The 19,314-nt window shown below is 39.7% G+C and overlaps 1 long non-coding RNA gene across 2 annotated transcripts in view; it reads right to left on the bottom strand.

Moving 5' to 3' along the window:
* Nucleotides 1–19,314, bottom strand: part of LOC102403347 — a 177,857-nt gene that overhangs the window by 109,520 nt on the left and 49,023 nt on the right. For both annotated transcript variants that reach the window (XR_006549902.2, XR_006640861.1), the window contains exon 3: nt 19,103–19,236. This is a non-coding gene — a long non-coding RNA (uncharacterized LOC102403347). The remainder of the gene's footprint in view (nt 1–19,102; nt 19,237–19,314) is intronic.

Raw genomic sequence — 19,314 nt, forward strand, 5'->3', positions numbered from 1 at the left:
AAAATTCTTCAAGAGATGGGAATACTAGACCACCTTACCTACCTTCTGAGAAACCTGTATGCAGGTCAAGAAGCAACAGTTAGAACTGGACATGGAACAACAGACTGGTTCCAAATTCAGAAAGAAATATGTCAAGGCTGTATATTGTCACTCTGCTTATTTAACTTATATGCAGAGTACATCAGATGAAATGCCAGGCTGGATAAAGAACGAGTTGGAATCAAGATCTCCAGAAGTATCAATAACCTCAGATATGCAAATGACACCACACTTATGGCAGAAAGCAAAGAAGAACTAAGGAGCCTCTTGATGAATGTGAAAGAGGAGAGTGAAAAAGCTGGCTTAAAAACTCAGCATTCAAAAATGAAGATCATGGCATCCGGTCCCATCACTTCATGGCAAATAGATAGGGAAATAATGGAAACAACGACACACTTTCTTTTCTTGGGCTCCAAAATCACTGCAGATGGTGACTGTAGCCACGAAATTAAAAGACACTTGCTCCTTGGAAGAAAAGCTACGACCAACCTAGACAGCATATTAAAAAGCAGAGACATTACTTTGCCAACAAAGGTCCATCTAGTCAAACTATGGTTTTTCCAGTAGTCATGTCTCACATGGATGTGAGAGTTGGACCATAAAGAAGGCTGAGCACCAAAGAATTGATACTTTTGAACTGTGGTATTGGAGAAGACTCTTGAGAGTCCCTTGGACTGCAAGGAGATCCAACCAGTCCATCCTAAAGGAAATCAGTCCTGAATATTCACTAGAAGGACTGATGCTGAAGCTGAAGCTCCAATACTTTGGCCACCTGATGCAAAGAACTGACTCACTTGAAAAGACCCTGATGCTGGGAAAGATTGAAGGCAGGAGGAGAAAGGGATGACAGTGGATGAGATGACTGGATGACATCACCAACTCGATGTACATGAGTTTATACAAGCTCCAAGAGTTGGTGATGGACCTGGAGGCCTGGTGTGCTGCAGTCCCTGGCGGTCACAAAAAGTTGGACATGACTGAGCAACTGAACTGAACTGAATATATTAATATGATTCCACTTACATGTGGAATCTATAATACAAAGTAAATGAACAAACAAAACAAAATAGAAACTAACTCATAGATACAGAGAAGAAACTAGTGATAGCCCAAGGGGAAGGGGTGGGGGAATGGATGAAATAAACAAAGGACATTAGAGGCACAAACTTCCAGTCATAAATAAATGTCATGGGGATGAATATAAAGCATAAGAAATATATTCAACAATATTATAATAATTTTGGTGATAGATGGTTACTTGATTTATAATGGAGATCATTCCATAATGAATATAAATATCGAACCACTATGTTGTACACCTGAAATCAATATCGCATACCAACTATGCTTCAACAAAAAATAATAATAAAAAATTAAAACAATTTCCTTTCCCCATGTTTCTAAACAATTCTACTTTTATGATCCCTGTGGTTTTGTTTGCTCTTAGAATTACTATTAGATACTCTATCTACCTGGGCTTCCCTGGTGGCACAGTGGTAAAGAATCCACCTGCCAATGCAGGAATGCTAGAGATGTGGGTTCGATCCCTGGGTCAGGAAATGGCAACCTACTCCAGTATTCTTGTCTGGAAAATTCCATGGACAGAGGAGCCTGGCAGGATGCAGTCCATGAGGTTGCAAAGAATTGCACATGACTGAGCAACTGAGCACACACACACACTCTACCTACCTGCATTCTTTAATGACTAGTGTATGGTAGGAAAACTCACCTTTCCCCTAAGATGGATGGTCAGATGTTCTAACACGATTTTTCAAAATATTAACTTTTGATACATTCATTTGAAATACCATGCTGCTTGTAAGTAAGGGTTTCATAGGAACATTATATTTCTGTTTTGTATGTTTTACTAAGGCACTTGACTAATATTTCCTTCACATTGTGAACCAAAGTCTATTCATTCATTCAAAAGACAGGATAGCTGAACCATCCTGAGGATTTAGAGGACTTCGTGTCCTGCTCCTTGATTTATGTGTGCACGTGTGTTAAAAATTATAAACTAGCTTTTTGGATTCTATAGAATAGTTTGCTGTAAAGGTGTTATTGCTATGTGACACTGTTCCAGGCCCTGAGAAGGAAACCGAGGCAAGTTGACCCACCGGAGTCTTTCCTTTTAAAATCTGCAGTTAGGTCTGAGAATACATGAGTTTGCCTTGTTTTTAAAACAAAAGGGACATAAGGTCTTGAAAGTTATGGCATGGCCATATTTTACCAAGTTGACTGAATATAAGAAAAGTAAGACTAACAACTGAGATGAATGAAGCAGATACATAAAGATTCAGAGGTCAGTGATTCTGAGGTCAGTGATGGCAAGCAATTTATGTTGGCTTTATACTTCCCTATTCTAGACCCTACAAAGACCTATCTTTATTCTAGACTTGGAATCCCATGAAAAATCTCTTAAATCCTTATTAAGTTTTTTTTTTAATATAAGTAGCATGAATACATTTCTAATACAATAGATGCCCTTATCTTATCCAAATGGAAGCTTGTTGGTTTATTAAAAGGACACACAAGAGAGAAGCTTACGAGATACAAACATTTAGCAAGTCTTGTAATCTGACGGTGTGCTTTACAGCAAGAACAGAGAGTTTCTATTAATACAATAAATTGCTTAATCAGAGATTATTTAAGAGTTCTACTCTACTCACAACAGGTAATTCAGTTTTCCTTGGTAACAACAACATGCTGCATACTATTTTTTACATTTCTGTGTATACAAGACATGCTGCTGCTGCTGCTAAGTCGCTTCAGTCATGTCCGACTCTGTGTGACCCCAGAGATGGCAGCCCACCAGGCTCTCCAGTCCCTGGGATTCTCCAGGCCAGAACACTGGAGTGGGTTGCCATTTCCTTCTCCAATGCATGAAAGTGAAAAGTGAAAGTGAAGTCGCTCATTTGTGTCCAACTCCTATCGACCCCATGAACTGCAGCCTACCAGGCTCCTCCGTCCATGGGATTTGCCAGGCAAGAGTACTGGAATGGGGTGCCATTGCCTTCTCCATACAAGACATATCCCCCAAGAAAGTGTACAAAACAATTCTAACAGCTTCATAAAGGGCACATATGTAACCTGCTGCTGCTGCTAAGTCGTTTCAGTCGTATCCAACTCTGTGCAACCCCATAGACGGCAGCCCACCAAGCTCCCCCGTCCCTGGGATTCTCCAGGCAAGAACACTGGAGTGGGTTGCCATTTCCTTCTCCAATGCAGGAAAGTGAAAAGTAAAAGTGAAGTTGCTCAGTCGTGTCCGACTCTAGCGACCCCATGGACTGCAACCTAGCAGGCTCCTCCGTCCATGGGATTTTCTAGGCTAAAGTACTGGAGTGGGGTGCCATTGCCTTCTCCGATGTAACCTGCACTCAGGTCAAAAAATGAAACATTAGCAGAAACACAGGAGCCTCCATAATGTTCCCTCCCAACAACTATGACCCTCTGTTCCCCCAAATCAAACACTATACTCTCTAGTAGCATTATAAGTGGGCCTGTTGACACACTTTATGTAAATAGACCTCAAAATTATTTTCCCTAGTACGATGCATGATTAATCCACTGTAACTTGTCAGAGTAGGTCATTCATTTTCTTTGCTGTATCATACTTGTTTGCATGAATATAACTGAATTTACATGTCCATTCATTGTTGATGGAAATGAGGTTGTTTCTAGGTTTTTGGCTACTACAAATAAAAAGCTGAGATATGTTTCTGTAACATCTTTTGATGAAAACAGAGATGAGATGCAGTTGCATTTTTACCCAGGAGTGAAATCCTTGGGTCATTCCTGGGTATGCTCAGCTTTCATAAATAATGTCAAGCTTCAAGATCACCTACATAACTTTCTGGGCTCAGTGATATGTGAAAACTCAGAGTACCTTGTCCAAAAATGATTAAGGATCTCAAGACAGAAACAACAGAACATTAAAACAAGTGCAGGGCCCTCTGTGACAACACACGTCATTCACTCACAAGACTGGTCCTGCCAAACTCTTTCCCAAAGTGGTTGCACCAATTTTTATACTCCAGAGTTTTTCATGTCATTGCTAAAGTTGCTTTGGTTGTGTCCAACTCTTTGCGACTCCATGGACCATAGCCCTCCAAGCTTCTCTGTTGATGGGATTCTCCAGGCAAGAATACTGGAGTGAGTCGCCATTTCCTACTCCAGGGAATCTTCTCGACCCAGGGATTGAACACACATCTCTTGAGTCTCCTGCATTGGCAGATGGGTTCTTTACCACTAGCACCACCTGGGAAGCCTCTTCATGTCATTGGGTTCATGAAATTGGGAGCCTTGTAACTGGGCTGAACATTTTATGGTTATAAGAGCTAGCCCCAGAATTCTAGCTCAGGAGAAAAAAAAAAATGTGGGAAAACACTGTTTAATAAAGCTCACATGGAAAAGGGAAAGTTTCTGAAGGAAAAACCATGGCAATCAAAATGAACAGTAGACTTTATTCATGAGAAAATATGAGAAATGCATTTCCCTCTGAACTGCGTAGGAGAGGTGAGAGGTAAAATGCAGAGAAGGAAAAGAAGAAAGAAAAGGCAGTGAAAGAAAAATTAATTTGGATGGTGAAAAATGTCCATTGTCAGACTTTTGTTAATAAAAGCTTGTAATTTTCCATGTTAATTTGTTTGCCTTTCTATATTGCAAGCATTTCTCCCTGTTTCCCACCAATAAATTTTCCTGATGGTGTGAGGATAGTTTCTTTGTAGATATCAAAAAGGAATAATGTGCCTCATTTAAACAATGCCTCCGTGGAAGCAAAAAGTGATCCCACAGTCGCAAAAATCTAGCAGAAGCAGTAACTGGAATCATGAATGCCCACAAGTCCACATGCCCTTGTGAAATTCTTGAAGCGCCTAGACCTCACAAAGCATAAAATGTGGATTTCCACTGATTTTATTTAAAAGCAGGATCCACAAGCACTGCATACCTGAAGTCACTATTTCCATATCAATTGACGGCGATCATGCATACTGCATTGGTTCATCTCTGAATCAGTGTGATATGATAGGAAAACACTGCCTTCTTGTCAAAAGAGAACAGCAATCATCTTTAATACTCTAGGGTTCCAGTATACCAGTAGACACTGGAACAGCCCTTAGAAGTAACAGCACTTCTGCACAGACACGGCAAAACCGCCTGGAGAGAATATGGTAACTAGTAGGATAAGATGGTGTCAATAATAAGCACCATTTTGATCAAGGGGACTGAAGCAGGTTGTGGCAGGGTTGGTGGGGTTCATTCCATGTGCTGCTGCTGCTGCTAAGTCACTTCAGTCGTGTCCAACTCTGTGCGACCCCATAGACGGAAGCCCACCAGGCTCCCCTGTCCCTGGGATTCTCCAGGCAAGAACACTGGAGTGGGTTGCCAGGTCCTTCTCCAATGCATGAAAGTGAAAAGTGAAAGTGAAGCTGCTCAGTCGTGTCCGACTCTTAGCGACCCCATGGACTGCAGCCCACCAGGCTCCTCTGCCCATGGGATTTTCCAGGCAAGAGTACTGGAGTGGGGTGCCATTGCCTTCTCCGTCATTCCATGTAACGAGTAACCAAATTTGATGAAAAGAAGTCCAGTAATAGGTGTGTGTGGACTGAGGGTGGGAGTGGAGGAAGTAGGGAGATAGGAGGAATTTTTTCAGAGATAGGTTCCTCAATAGCAAGTTAGAGCAAAGGTCACTAGAAAACAAGTTATACAAATTCTGGGAGCTTAAGAAGCTGCAAGTAACACTTTTTCTGGTGTTGTAAGTTATTTCTGTTTATACTTCCCAGCCAGAGTTTTGACCTTTCTACGCACATCAAGGACGTGTGCCTTCTTTCATTTATCCTGATATGGTATGTGTGCGGCATGTGTTAGTCGCTCAGTGGTGTCCAACTCTTTGCAACCCCATGTACTGTAGCCCACCAGGCTCCTCAGTCCATGGAATTTTCCAGACAAGAATACTGGAGTGGGTAGCATTCCCTTCTCCAGGGGAGCTTCCAAACCCAGAGATCAAACTGAGTCTCCTGTATTGCAGGTAGATTCTTTACCATCTGAGCCACCAGAGAAGCCCTATCTTGGTATCCTCGGGCTTTAGCATAGCATTTAGCATATATCCAGCACTTAACTATGATTGTTAATTATCTGACATATGAATTAAATAAGGTGACAAGCTTTTATTTAAAAAGACACAGAAATTTTTTCCACCAATGAAAGTTATCTGAAAAGCTTGCCAAAGTGAAAAAGTTATCTAAAAACCAAAATCACATTTTTAAAGAACAAAGGATATTTTAAAAAAAAAGAAATCTAAGTTCCACTAGCTAAAGAGATGAATGTCCAGCCAATGTGAAAATTATCAGAACCACAGGAATATAAAATGTATTCCTGAGGAGACATTGTATTTTTCTGAGAAAACAAGAAGGGATAAGACAGAACTCTAAGTATGACCTTGGGCAAATAATTTAATCTGTAAAAATCACAAATCTGGATCACGCTTATTGTGAGCTTTTGTTGCCTGTGCCCAGGACACTAAACACTCCTGAGAGAAGACAGAGATCTATTCAGACTCAGCACACTGTGAATTCTTGCAGTCATGATCAGGTCTGTTCCTCTCAGTGGCTAGTTCAAACCCTCTTCTCTCTACTCTCTCCCTCCTTCTGAAAGATTGTTGCTATGAGCCATGAACAACACCATTCTTGGCCTCTGGAGGAGAGGAATTCAATCTTGGCCCAGTGACAAGGCTTGATTGCTCAGATCTTTTGTGTAATGAAGTTTTATTAAAGTATAAAAGAGATAGATAAAGCTTCTGTCCATGGAATTCTCCAGGCCAGAATACTGGAGTGGGTAGCCTTTCCCTTCTCCAGGGGATCTTCCCAATCTAGGGATCGAACTCAGGTCTCCTGCATTGCAGCCAGATTCTTTACCATCTGAGCCACCAGGGAAGCCCTGGTGTACATGCAAATATATGGCCTAACTTTAAAACAAAACATAGTAAAACAAAGACTTTCTTTTGAAAGTTCACCTTCTCAGCACTATGAAATTTCTCTGAACTACCAAATTTTTCAGTGAGCTCAGCCCAGTAGCTTTTTTTCTTTACCCACCTTACAGTATCTTTTTAACTTCTTGAAAAGGATTTAAAGGGTTTCTCTTTAAACCCTTTATTTTTTTTAATTTAATTTTATTTAACTTTACAATATTGTATTGGTTTTGCCATATATCAAAATGAATCTGCCACAGGTATACATGTGTTCCTCATCCTGAACCTTCCTCCCTCCTCCCTCCCCATACCATCCCTCTGGGTCGTCCCAGTGCACCAGCCCCAAGCATCCCTTTAAATCTTTCAAACACACCTTTTAAACCCTTTAAATCTTTCAAACACACCTTCCATACTTCATCATTTTTGATAAATGATTTATTCTGCCAAACCAAACCATTAAGGTCATCTTGCTAGTTTCTTTAAAATCTTTGCACCTTACAACCCATCAGTCACCAAGTCCTGTCAACTCTTCCCCGACACTGACTTTTTTTTTAATTTTATTTTATTTTTTAACTTTACAATATTGTATTAGTTTTGCCATATATCAACATGAATCCACCACAGGTATACATGTGTTCCCCATCCTGAACCCTCCTCCCTCCTCCCTCCCCATACCATTCCCCTGTGTCGTCCCAGTGCACCAGCCCCAAGCATCCAGTATCGTGCATCGAACCTGGACTGGCGACTCGTTTCATATATGATATTATACATGTTTCAATGCCATTCTCCCAAATCATCCCACCCTCTCCCTCTCCCACAGAGTCCAAAAGACTGTTCTATACATCAGTGTCTCTTTTGCTGTCTCCCATACAGGGTTATTGTTACCATCTTTCTAAATTCCATATATATGCATTAGTATACTGTATTGGTGTTTCTCTTTCTGGCTTACTTCACTCTGTATAATAGGCTCCAGTTTCATCTACCTCATTAGAACTGATTCAAATGTATTCTTTTTAATGGCTGAGTGATACTCCATTGTGTATATGTACCACAGCTTTCTTATCCATTCATCTGCTGATGGACATCTAGGTTGCTTCCATGTCCTGGCTATTATAAACAGTGCTGCGATGAACATTGGGGTACACGTGTCTCTTTCCCTTCTGGTTTCCTCAGTGTGTATGCCCAGCAGTGAGATTGCTGGGTCATAAGGCAGTTCTATTTCCAGTTTTTTAAGGAATCTCCACACTGTTCTCCATAGTGGCTGTACTAGTTTGCATTCCACCAACAGTGGAAGAGGGTTCCCTTTTCTCCACACCCTCTCCAGCATTTATAGCTTGTAGACTTTTGGATTGCAGCCATTCTGACTGGTGTGAAATGGTACCTCATAGTGGTTTTGATTTGCATTTCTCTGATAATGAGTAATGTTGAGCATCTTTTCATGTGTTTGTTAGCCATCTGTATGTCTTCTTTGGAGAAATTTCTGTTTAGTTCTTTGGCCCACTTTTTGATTGGGTCATTTATTTTTCTGGAATTGAGCTGTAGGAGTTGCTTGTATTTTTTTGAAATTAGTTGTTTGTCAGTTGCTTCATTTGCTATTATTTTCTCCCATTCTGAAGGCTGTCTTTTCACCTTGTTTATAGTTTCCTTTGTTGTGCAGAAGCTTTTAAATTTAATTAGGTCCCATTTGTTTATTTTTGCTTTTATTTCCAATATTCTGGGAGGTGGGTCATAGAGGATCCTGCTGTGATGTATGTCGGAGAGTGTTTTGCCTATGTTCTCCTCTAGGAGTTTTATAGTTTATGGTCTTACGTTGAGATCTTTAATCCATTTTGAGTTTATTTTTGTGTATGGTATTAGAAAGTGCTCTAGTTTCATTCTTTCACAAGTGGTTGACCAGTTTTCCCAGAACCACTTGTTAAAAAGATTATCTTTTCTCCATTGTATATTCTTGCCTCCTTTGTCAAAGATAAGGTGTCCATAGGTGCATGGATTTATCTCTGGGCTTTCTATTTTGTTCCATTGATCTATATTTCTGTCTTTGTGCCAGTACCATACTGTCTTGATGACTGTGGCTTTGTAGTAGAGCCTGAAGTCAGGCAGGTTGATTCCTCCAGTTCCATTCTTCTTTCTCAAGATTGCTTTGGCTATTCGAGGTCTTTTGTATTTCCATAAAAATTGTGAAGTTATTGTTCTAGCTCTGTGAAGAATACCGTTGGTAGCTTGATAGGGATTGCATTGAATCTATAAATTGCTTTGGGTAGTATACTCATTTTCACTATATTGATTCTTCCAATCCATGAATATGGTATATTTCTCCATCTATTAGTGTCCTCTTTGATTTCTTTCACCAGTGTTTTATAGTTTTCTATATATAGGTCTTCTTATCTCTTCTTGCTATTCTTTGGAACTCTGCATTCAGATGTTTATATCTTTCCTTTTCTCCTTTGCTTTTTGCTTCTCTTCTTTTCACAGCTATTTGTAAAGCCTCCCCAGACAGCCATTTTGCTTTTTTACATTTCTTTTCTATGGAATGGTCTTGATCCCTGTCTCCTGTACAATGTCACGAAGGCCTGGCGTGCTGTGATTCATGGGGTCGCAAAGAGTCAGACACGACTGAGCGACTGATCTGATCTGATCTGATCTGATATATAGGTCTTTAGTTTCTTTAGGTAGTGTCCCTTGTTCTCATTGCCCAAATCCCTAACCATTTATGTTTGGGATAACGATATTGCCTACTAGCTAGTTATATTAGCTAGGAAATGCTGCATCAATAGATGATCCCAAAGCTTAATGGTGAACAGGAAGAGTTTATTCCAAGTTTAAGGTGTAGGTTGCTGGTGACTCTGCTTCGTGCTTCTTCACCCCAAGATTCTAGGTGATGAAGCCACCCTCTTCTAAAAATTTACCAATCTCACAGTAAAAAGAAAAGAGATGATGGCAAACCAGAAGGCAGCTCTTAAAGTTTCTGCTTGGAAGTGGCTCTCACCACTTGTTATGGCTTCCATGCAACACATTTCCTCTGTCTTCATGCTCTGCTCACCATCTGCCACCTCACCCAACCAGCAGTCCCACTGAAGAACCTACATACTCTTCAGCATTCTCAGAAGATATTTCCTTGTGTACACTGAGACACTACAGATCCCCTCCAATAATTCCCCCCTAATATTGTCCATACTGCACTCCTTAGACTTTTAACAAATCAGTATATAGTGCTTGTATAGGTGGCTAGTTTGCACATTAAATTGCATCTAATTTCCCCAACTATATTGTATGTATTTTGTGATCAAGACTAAGTCTTAATAATTGTCACTTAAATGCTTGATATTTGCCTATTTCCAAATAATTGGGAAAATATCTGATATAAAATAATTCGTAATTTAAGGCACACCATGAGATAGTCATGCTCCTAATTAGAGTGAGCTTGGTGAGGAATGTAGAGGAAACACAGAGTAATAAAAGGTAAATGTAGTTATGAGTGTTGGTTCTGAAGACAGACTACCCAGTTGCAAATCTGTGGCTCCATCACTTACAAACATGGTAACCATTAGCAAGTTACTTCATGTTTTTTTGCTACATTATCTCCTATTGGAGCAGTATATTAATATGATTATACCATATGATTGTTTCAATGAAAAAATAAGTAAATACATAAAAAGTGATTATAAAATTGACTGGCACATATTAAGCCCTCAATAAAGATTAGGTGTCGTTGCTGCTACTGTTGGGCAATGAGAACAAGGGACACATCTAAAAGTCAGTGTCAGGGAAGAGTTGACAGGACTTGGTGACTGATGGGTTGTAAGGTGCAAAGATTTAAAAGAAACCAATCCACTCCAGTGTTCTTGCCTGGAGAATCCCAGGGACGGGGGAGCCTGGTGTGCTGCCGTCTCTGGGGTCACACAGAGTCGGACACGACTGAAGCGACTTAGCAGCAGCAGCAGCAGCAGCAAGATGACCTTAATGGTTTTGGTTTGGCAGAATAAATCATTTATCAAGAGATTTATTATTAATATTTTCTGCTCTCATGACTATTACGAATAAAGTATACAAGAAAACTCATATTTTCTGGTGGTATTTGCAAATCTGGTATCAGGAAATACTACTAAAATATTCCAAATAATTAATATATTTCTTTTGTCCCTCACAGCACTGAATAGTGCCCAAGATTCATTCATGATGTTAATAATATTTGTTGGTTGGCATAACTTCTCATCTCTCAGATTCCAAATCTTAAAACAATACTTAAATTACAAAGCTATTTTAAATATAGAAGTTATTTGTTTTAGAAAACAAAATAAAAAAATATATGTGTGTATAAACTTTTTTATGCTAATGAAAGTGGAAAAACAGGATATCTGGGATGATAAGAGAAAACAAAAAGAAAAGATCACATAAATTTTGCAATTCAATATTATAGAAGATAGAGGTAATACAGTGATATTTATCAAGAAAATATATAACAATAAAAATTAGAAGTGGTCAAATAATATCTTCTCTTTTAATTTATTTTTAATTAAAGGATAATTGCTTTACAATGTTGTGCTGATTTCTGCCATACATCAATGTGAATCAGCCATAGGTACATATATGTTCCCTCCTTCTTGAACCTCCCTCCCACCCCATCCCACCTCTCTACATTGTCACAGAGCACCAGGTTTGAGCTCTCTGTGTCATACAGCAAATTCCTACTAGCTATCCATTTTACATATGATAATATATATGTTTCAGTGCTACTCTCTCAACTCATTCCACTCTCTCCTTCCCTACTATGTTGACAAATCTGTTCTCTATGTCTGTGTCTCCACTGTTGCTCTGAAAATACGTTCATCATAACCATCTTTCTAGATTCCATATATATGTGCTAACATATGATATTTGTTTTTCTCTTTCTGACTTGCTTCACTCTGTATAATAGGCTCTAGGTTCATCCACCTCATTAGAACTAATGCAAGAATGTTCCTTTTTATGGCTGAGAAATATTCCATTGTGTATACGTACCACAACTTCTTTATCCATTCATCTGTCAATGGGCATCTAGGTTGCTTCTATGTCCTAACTATCACAAATATGCTGCAATGAACATTGGGGTAAATGTGTCTTTTTCAGTTATGGTTTTCTCAGGGTAGTGGGATTGCCCAGTAGTGGGATTTTGGGGTCATAGTAGTTTTATTCCTAGTTTGTTAAGGAATCATACACTGTTCTCCATAGTGGCTATACTAATTTAAATTTCTACCAATAGCTCAAAAGGGTTCCCTTTTCTCCACACCCTCTCCAGCATTTATTGTTTGTAGATTTTTGTTGATGGCCATTTTGAAAAAGTGGTCAAAAAATACATTCTTGTTTGAAGTTATAAAAGCAAAAGGTAACACACTTTGAGACACTCTAAGGGAAAAAAAGAGTCAAATTCTTCAACTAGTGGTGCTGGGAAAATTGAACAGCTACGAGTAAAAAATGAAATTAGAACATTTTCTAACACCATATACAAAAATAAACTCAAAATGGATCAAAGACGTAAATGTAATGCCAGACATTATAAAACTCTTAGAGGAAAACATAGGCAGAACACACTCTTGGACACATATCACAGTTTTGATCCACTTCTTAGAGTAATGAAAGTAAAAACAAAACTAAACAAATAGGACCTAATTAAACTTTAAAGCTTCTGCACAACAAAGGAAACCATAAACAAAATGAAAAGACAACCTACAGAATGGGAGAAAATATTTCCAAACAAAGCAACTGACAAGGGATTCATCTCTAAAATATACAAAAAACTCATGCAGCTCTAGGTCAAACAAACAAACAAACAATGTAATCAAAAAATTGGTCATGCCAGGGAAGCATATCTAAACACATTTTCCCAAAGAATACATACAGATGGTCAAAAAGTACACAAAAAGATGCTCAACATTACTAATTATTTGTGAAATGCAAAGAAAAACTATACCTCACACCAGTCAGAATGGCCATCATCATGTCTACAAACAATTAAGTGCTGGAGAGGGTGTAGAGAAAACGGAATTCTCCTAAACTGTTGGTGAAAGTGAAAGTTGCTCAGTCGTGTCCAACTCTTTGAGACCCCATGGACTATACAGTCCATGGAATTCTCCATACCAGAATACTGGAGTGGACAGCCTTTCCCTTCTCCAGGGGATCTTCCCAACCCAGGGATCAAACACAGGTCTCCTGCAGTGTAGGCAGATTCTTTACCAGCTGAACCACCAGGTGGGAATGTAAATTAGTACAACCACTATGGAGAACAGTATGGAAGTTCCTTAAAAAACTAAAAATAAAACTACCATATAATCTAGCAATCCTACTGCTGTTGCTGCTGCTACTGCTAAGTCACTTCAGTCTTGTCTGACTCTGTGCGACCCACCAGGCTCCACCGTCCCTGGGATTCTTCAGGCAAGAACACTGGAGTGGGTTGCCATTTCCTTCTCCAATGCATGTGACTGAAAAGTGAAAGTGAAGTCGCTCAGTCGTGTCCAACTCTTCGAGACCCCATGGACTGCAGCCCACCAGGCTCCTCCATCCATAGGATTTTCCAGGCAAGAGTACTGGAGTGGGGCGCCATCGCCTTCTCTGATATGCATATATTCAGAGAAAACTAAATTCGAAAAGATATATGAACCCCAATGTTCATAGCAGCACTATTTACAATCGACAAGACACAGAAGCAACCTAAATGTCCATCAACAGATGAATGGATAAAGAAGATGTAGTACTTATATACAGTGGAATATTACTCGGCCATTAAAAAAAACACAAAATAATGCTATTTTCAGCAACATGAATGGACCTAGAGATTAGCATAACTAAGTTAAGTAGATGACAAGAGAAAAATAAATATCATGATATCACTTACATATGGAATCTAAAAAATGATCCAATGGACTTATTTACAAAACAGAAATAGAGTCACAAATGTAGCAAGCAAGCTTATAATTATTAAGGGGGGAAAAGAGGGGCATAATTTGGGGACTTGAGATTGACAAATACGTACTACTGTGTGGATCACAGTAAACTGCGGAAAATTCTGAAAGAGATGAGAATACCAGAACACCTGATCTGCCTCTTGAGAAATTTGTATGCAAGTCAGGAAGCAACAGTTAGAACTGGACATGGAACAACAGACTGGTTCCAAATAGGAAAAGGAGTTCGTCAAGGCTGTATATTGTCACCCTGTTTATTTAACTTCTATGCAGAGTACATCATGAGAAACGCTGGACTGGAAGAAACACAAGCTGGAATCAAGATTGCGGGGAGAAATATCAATAACCTCACATATGCAGATGACACCACCCTTATGGCAGAAAGTGAAGAGGAACTAAAAAGCCTCTTGATGAAAGTGAAAGTGGAGAGTGAAAAAGTTGGCTTAAAGCTCAACATTCAGAAAACGAAGATCACGGCATCCGGTCCCACCACTTCATGGGAAATAGATGGGGAAACGGTGGAAACAGTATCAGACTTTATTTTTCTGGGCTCCAAAATCACTACAGATGGTGACTGCAGCCATGAAATTAAAAGACGCTTACTCCTTGGAAGTAAACTTATAACCAACCTAGATAGCATATTCAAAAGCAGAGACATTACTTTGGCAAAAAAGTTTAGTCTAGTCAAGGCTATGGTTTTTCCTGTGGTCATGTATGGATGTGAGAGTTGAACTGTGAAGAAGGCTGAGCGCCAAAGAATTGATGCTTTTGAACTGTGGTGTTGGAGAAGACTCTTGAGAGTCCCTTGGACTGCAAGGAGATCCAACCAGTCCATTCTGAAGGAGATCAGCCCTGGGATTTCTTTGGAAGGAATGATGCTAAAGCTGAAACTCCAGTACTTTGGCCACCTCATGCGAAGAGTTGACTCATTGGAAAAGACTCTGATGCTGGGAGGGACTGGGGGCAGGAGGAAAAGGGGACGACAGAGGATGAGATGGCTGGATGGCATCACTGACTCGATGGACGTGAGTCTGAGTGAACTCCAGGAGTTGGTGATGGACAGGGAGGCCTGGCATGCTGCAATTCATGGGGTCGCAAAGAGTCGGACATGACTGAGCAACTGATCTGATCTGATCTGATATACAAAACAGACAACTAATAAGGACCTATTGTATAGCATAGGGAACTGTATTCAATACCCTGTAACGACCTATGTGGGAAAAGAATCTTAAAGAGTGCTGTGCTTAATCACTCAGTCTTGTCCGACTCTGCAACCCCATGGACTATACCTACCAGGCTCCTCTGTCCATGGGGATTCTCCAGGAAAAAATACTGGAGTGGGTTGCCAAGTCCTCTTCCAGGAGATATTCCCAACCCAAGGATCAAACCAAGGTTCCCCACATTGCAGGCCGATTTTTTACTGACCAAGCCACCAGGGAAGTCCTAAAAAGAGTAGATATATGTATATATTTCTTGAAAACACATAAAAAAGAAAGAAAAGCAAAAAAATGACACTTTGATATAGTCTAAGGGGAAAAAATCAAATTCTTGCAATAACGTGAATATAAAGTGAGAAAGAATACAAGGATTATGGTTGAGAATAAAAGTTTAAAATATGTTTGAAAACCACCTCTACTGACAATCTGAAAGAGTCAGAGAACAGGCCTAGAAGTGGAGGCAAAGGGATAGGGAGAGAGAAGGCGAGAGAAGGAGAGAAGAATGAATGAACTGGAAATTAACAAAATAGTTCCCCACGGTCATTTACCAAATTCTGTTTGGTGCTTATATATCTCTAACTCCATAACTTTGTGGTACATTTCCTTCATGTATTCTATTTTATTTTACTTATTTGTACTTTTCTATAAGAAAATAACTTTTTCAAATACATGATTAAAATGGTAAATTTATAAGTTCAAGTGAAATCTAGTTTACAAATGATGAATTCTTAGTAATAGCATTTGTATCATGAAAGTACACAATCGCAACCTAGCAAAGACATTAGTTTGATACACAAAAATACCCTGTGCATGTTTCTGCAATATATTAATCAGTTCAGTTCAGTTCAGTCGCTCAGTCATGTCCGACTCTTTGCGACCCCATGAATCACAGCACGCCAGGCCTCCCTTGTCCATCACCAACCCCCGGAGTTCACCTAGACTCACGTCCATCAAGTCAGTGATGCCATCCAGCCATCTCATCCTCTGTCGTCCCCTTCTCCTCCTGCCCCCAATCCCTCCCAGCATCAGAGTCTTTTCCAATGAGTCAACTCTTCGCATGAGGTGGCCAAAGTACTGGAGTTTCAGCTTTAGCATCATTCCTTCCAAAGAAATCCCAGGGCTGATCTCCTTCAGAATGGACTGGTTGGATCTCCTTGCAGTCCCAGGGACTCTCAAGAGTCTTCTCCAACAACACAGTTCAAAAGCATCAATTCTTCGGTGCTCATACACCCATTCAAAAAAAAAAAAAAACAATGTGGCTTCTGTAGTGGATTTCCATTTGGAAGAAATAAGATATTCCTGACTAAATCTATTAGCTGTCTATTAAAGCATATGTTTAAATGTCTGCTCACACTGCGGGAGACCCGGGTTCAATTCCTGGGTTGGGAAGATCCCCTGGAGAAGGAAATGGCAATCCATTCTAGCACTCTTGCCTGGAAAATCCCATGGACAGAGGAGCCTGATAGGCTACAGTCCATGGGGTTGCAAAGAGTCAGACACGACTGAGCGACTTCACTTTCCTTCCAGCAAACCATTAGTTTACCAGTGTTTGATGTCAGAAACAGTTCCTTAGTGAAAAACTGTACCATCATTGGCTTTCATCTTTTACGTGGATTCCTAGTGACTATGATACATATATGGGATCCAGATTGGAATCTATTGTTAATGCAATCTTAGTATGGAAATTGAGACAGATTTATTCTAAGCCTCCTTTCTTAAAATATATCATAATATAGGTTTGAAAATATAACTCAGAGCTGTAACTGTAACATTTACAGTTAAGAAAAATAAACAGGTCCCTCTGTCCTTTACCCTTCCCACCGTCAAATATTCCTCCTCTCACTGTTATTCCATAGGCTTTTGGTGGCTTCCACAGCCATGGAAATGGAGAGGAGTACGTTTCTGGAAACATGACTATCCTTTCTTCATCCTCCTACTCAACAGTGTTAAACAGTTCATCTTTTTTTATAACTTGAATTGCAAAAACCTTTATGCTGGTAAAGCTAAAACTGACCAGCTAGGTCTCCATCACGTTATGCTTCACTTGCAAGTTCTCTTTCTCTGTTTGTTGTTGTTAATGATTCCTTGGCACTCTGACTGCTTAAAGTAATTCACTTGTTAGTCAAAGCTCTATCAGGCACCTGGCCTTTTTCCTCTTTGAAACACTCCCTAACACTCCTCTTCTTTGTAAGCATTCTTCATTCCAGAAGAGGAAGTCCCAGTATAGCAATCCTAGAGACCACCAGAGCCCATCACCAGGACTCCTGACACCAGCCTTGATGGTTTTGAAATGTTCCATAAGAACAGAAGAATACAGACCCAACAACTGCCCCATCCTCATCAAGAATCTTATTTTGAGGACTTTCCTGGTGGCCCAGTGGTTAAGATTCCACACTCCCACTGCAGGGATGCAGCCAAAATAAAGAAATCAAAACAAACAAAAAAAAAGAGAACCATATTTTAAGCTAACACTGTAAGTTTTACTTACTGAACCCTTTCAGGAAGAACACAGTCTTGATGGCACTAGCCTGATGCGGATTTCTTTGCCTGGCAAAGAAATAAAGCTACTCTTTTCTTTCTTACCCAAAGCTGTCTCCATGATTTTGATTCAGTGCTGGTGTACAGAGATGGAGATTTCAGTAGCAGTACTAAAGGCCCCAAATCACTCCTCCAGCTTTAGCTCTATTATCCAATTTGCAATTCTTCTCTAGTCTATTTGCTGAATGTGCCATGCTCATCACTTCATGTCTACACAAGCTGTTCTTCCTAGTACACCCTCCCTTTCTCTCTGTATCTGAATCTCACCTGCACTCTAGGAACTCTGCTCAAGACCCCTTTTGGTGTGTAGCCTTCCCCAGGGTCTTGAACTGTGTTGACCTCTCTTCTTCAGAACCCTTTTAATCCTGGAGTGTGCACTCACTCATCCACATTAGTAATCTATAGCTTTTGTGGTTAACAATGTTGTCATGTGTATTAGTCTTGGGACTCCAGGGTGATCATAAATACATTGTTATATGTTTTATATGTTGCAGTTTATTCTTCTTTTCAAAATGTGCAGCAAATTACAATACAGGACTAGCACAAGTATTTGCAAAGAATACATGTTTGATAAATATGAATACTAATTCGGCTTCTCTGGTGGCTCAGTGGTAAAGAATCATACTTCAGTGGTAAAGAAATGCAGGAGATGTGGGTTTGATCCCTGGGTCGGGAAGATTCCCCTGGAGAAGGAAATGGCAACCCACTCCAGTATTCTTGCCTGGGAAATTCCATGGACAAGAGGAGCCTGGGGGACTGCAGTCCATGCAGTCTCTACAACTTAGCAACTAAACAACAGTTATTGCAAAATCTTTAAAGAGTTGAAAGATGAGAATCCTAAATTCAAACTTTAAGTACATTCCTGGTGGCCACCATGCTATTAAACCATTGTGACTCCTTTTCAATCTATTTAATATAATGTAATGAAGAATCTTCAAATACTTTTGCTTAAATCATCTACCTAAACTATTTCTACAAATAATTAGCAAAGTTTTACCCCATCAAAAGAGACTCACAAAAAAAGAGAATTTCTATTCTGTACTTTGGGCAGCTGGAAGAGCAGCTACATATTTCATTTATCCCTTTAGGTGTTTATTCATTCATTTAGTAACTATTTAGTAGAAGCCTGCTATATATACAAAGGATAAACTTGCCGAGGACCAGAATGCAACCATTCTAAAATCCATTTCTTTATGCCTTGGAAATTTTCTAATCTTCACAAATCCTCTATTCAATGCAAATACACCACAGGGAAGAAACATTTTGAACCACTGTTAGGTAACACCTTTACCAGAATCACTTGATCACCTTCTGGTGCAAGAATGGTGCCTGGAAAAAAAAAAATGGTGCCTGGAAAAACAGAGAAAATACTACAAGATGTGGTACCTGGTAATGCCAACCCTCACCTGTAACTGGTCTAGAAAATGACCAAATCTCCTTCTATAGAACTGGGCAGGGATGCATTCAACTCTCTCCCACTTCTCTTTCTTGACACCAATCTTCATATTTCCTTCTCTCTGGGACACAGAAATTTTTCTACCTGGGACAGATCATAAAAAGAAAGTCAATTTCCAAAATAGCCCCAGGCAAACACAATCATTACCTTGTCCTTCACAAA

This window comes from Bubalus bubalis, chromosome 1, assembly GCF_019923935.1.
Source record: "Bubalus bubalis isolate 160015118507 breed Murrah chromosome 1, NDDB_SH_1, whole genome shotgun sequence".
NCBI lineage: Eukaryota > Metazoa > Chordata > Mammalia > Artiodactyla > Bovidae > Bubalus > Bubalus bubalis.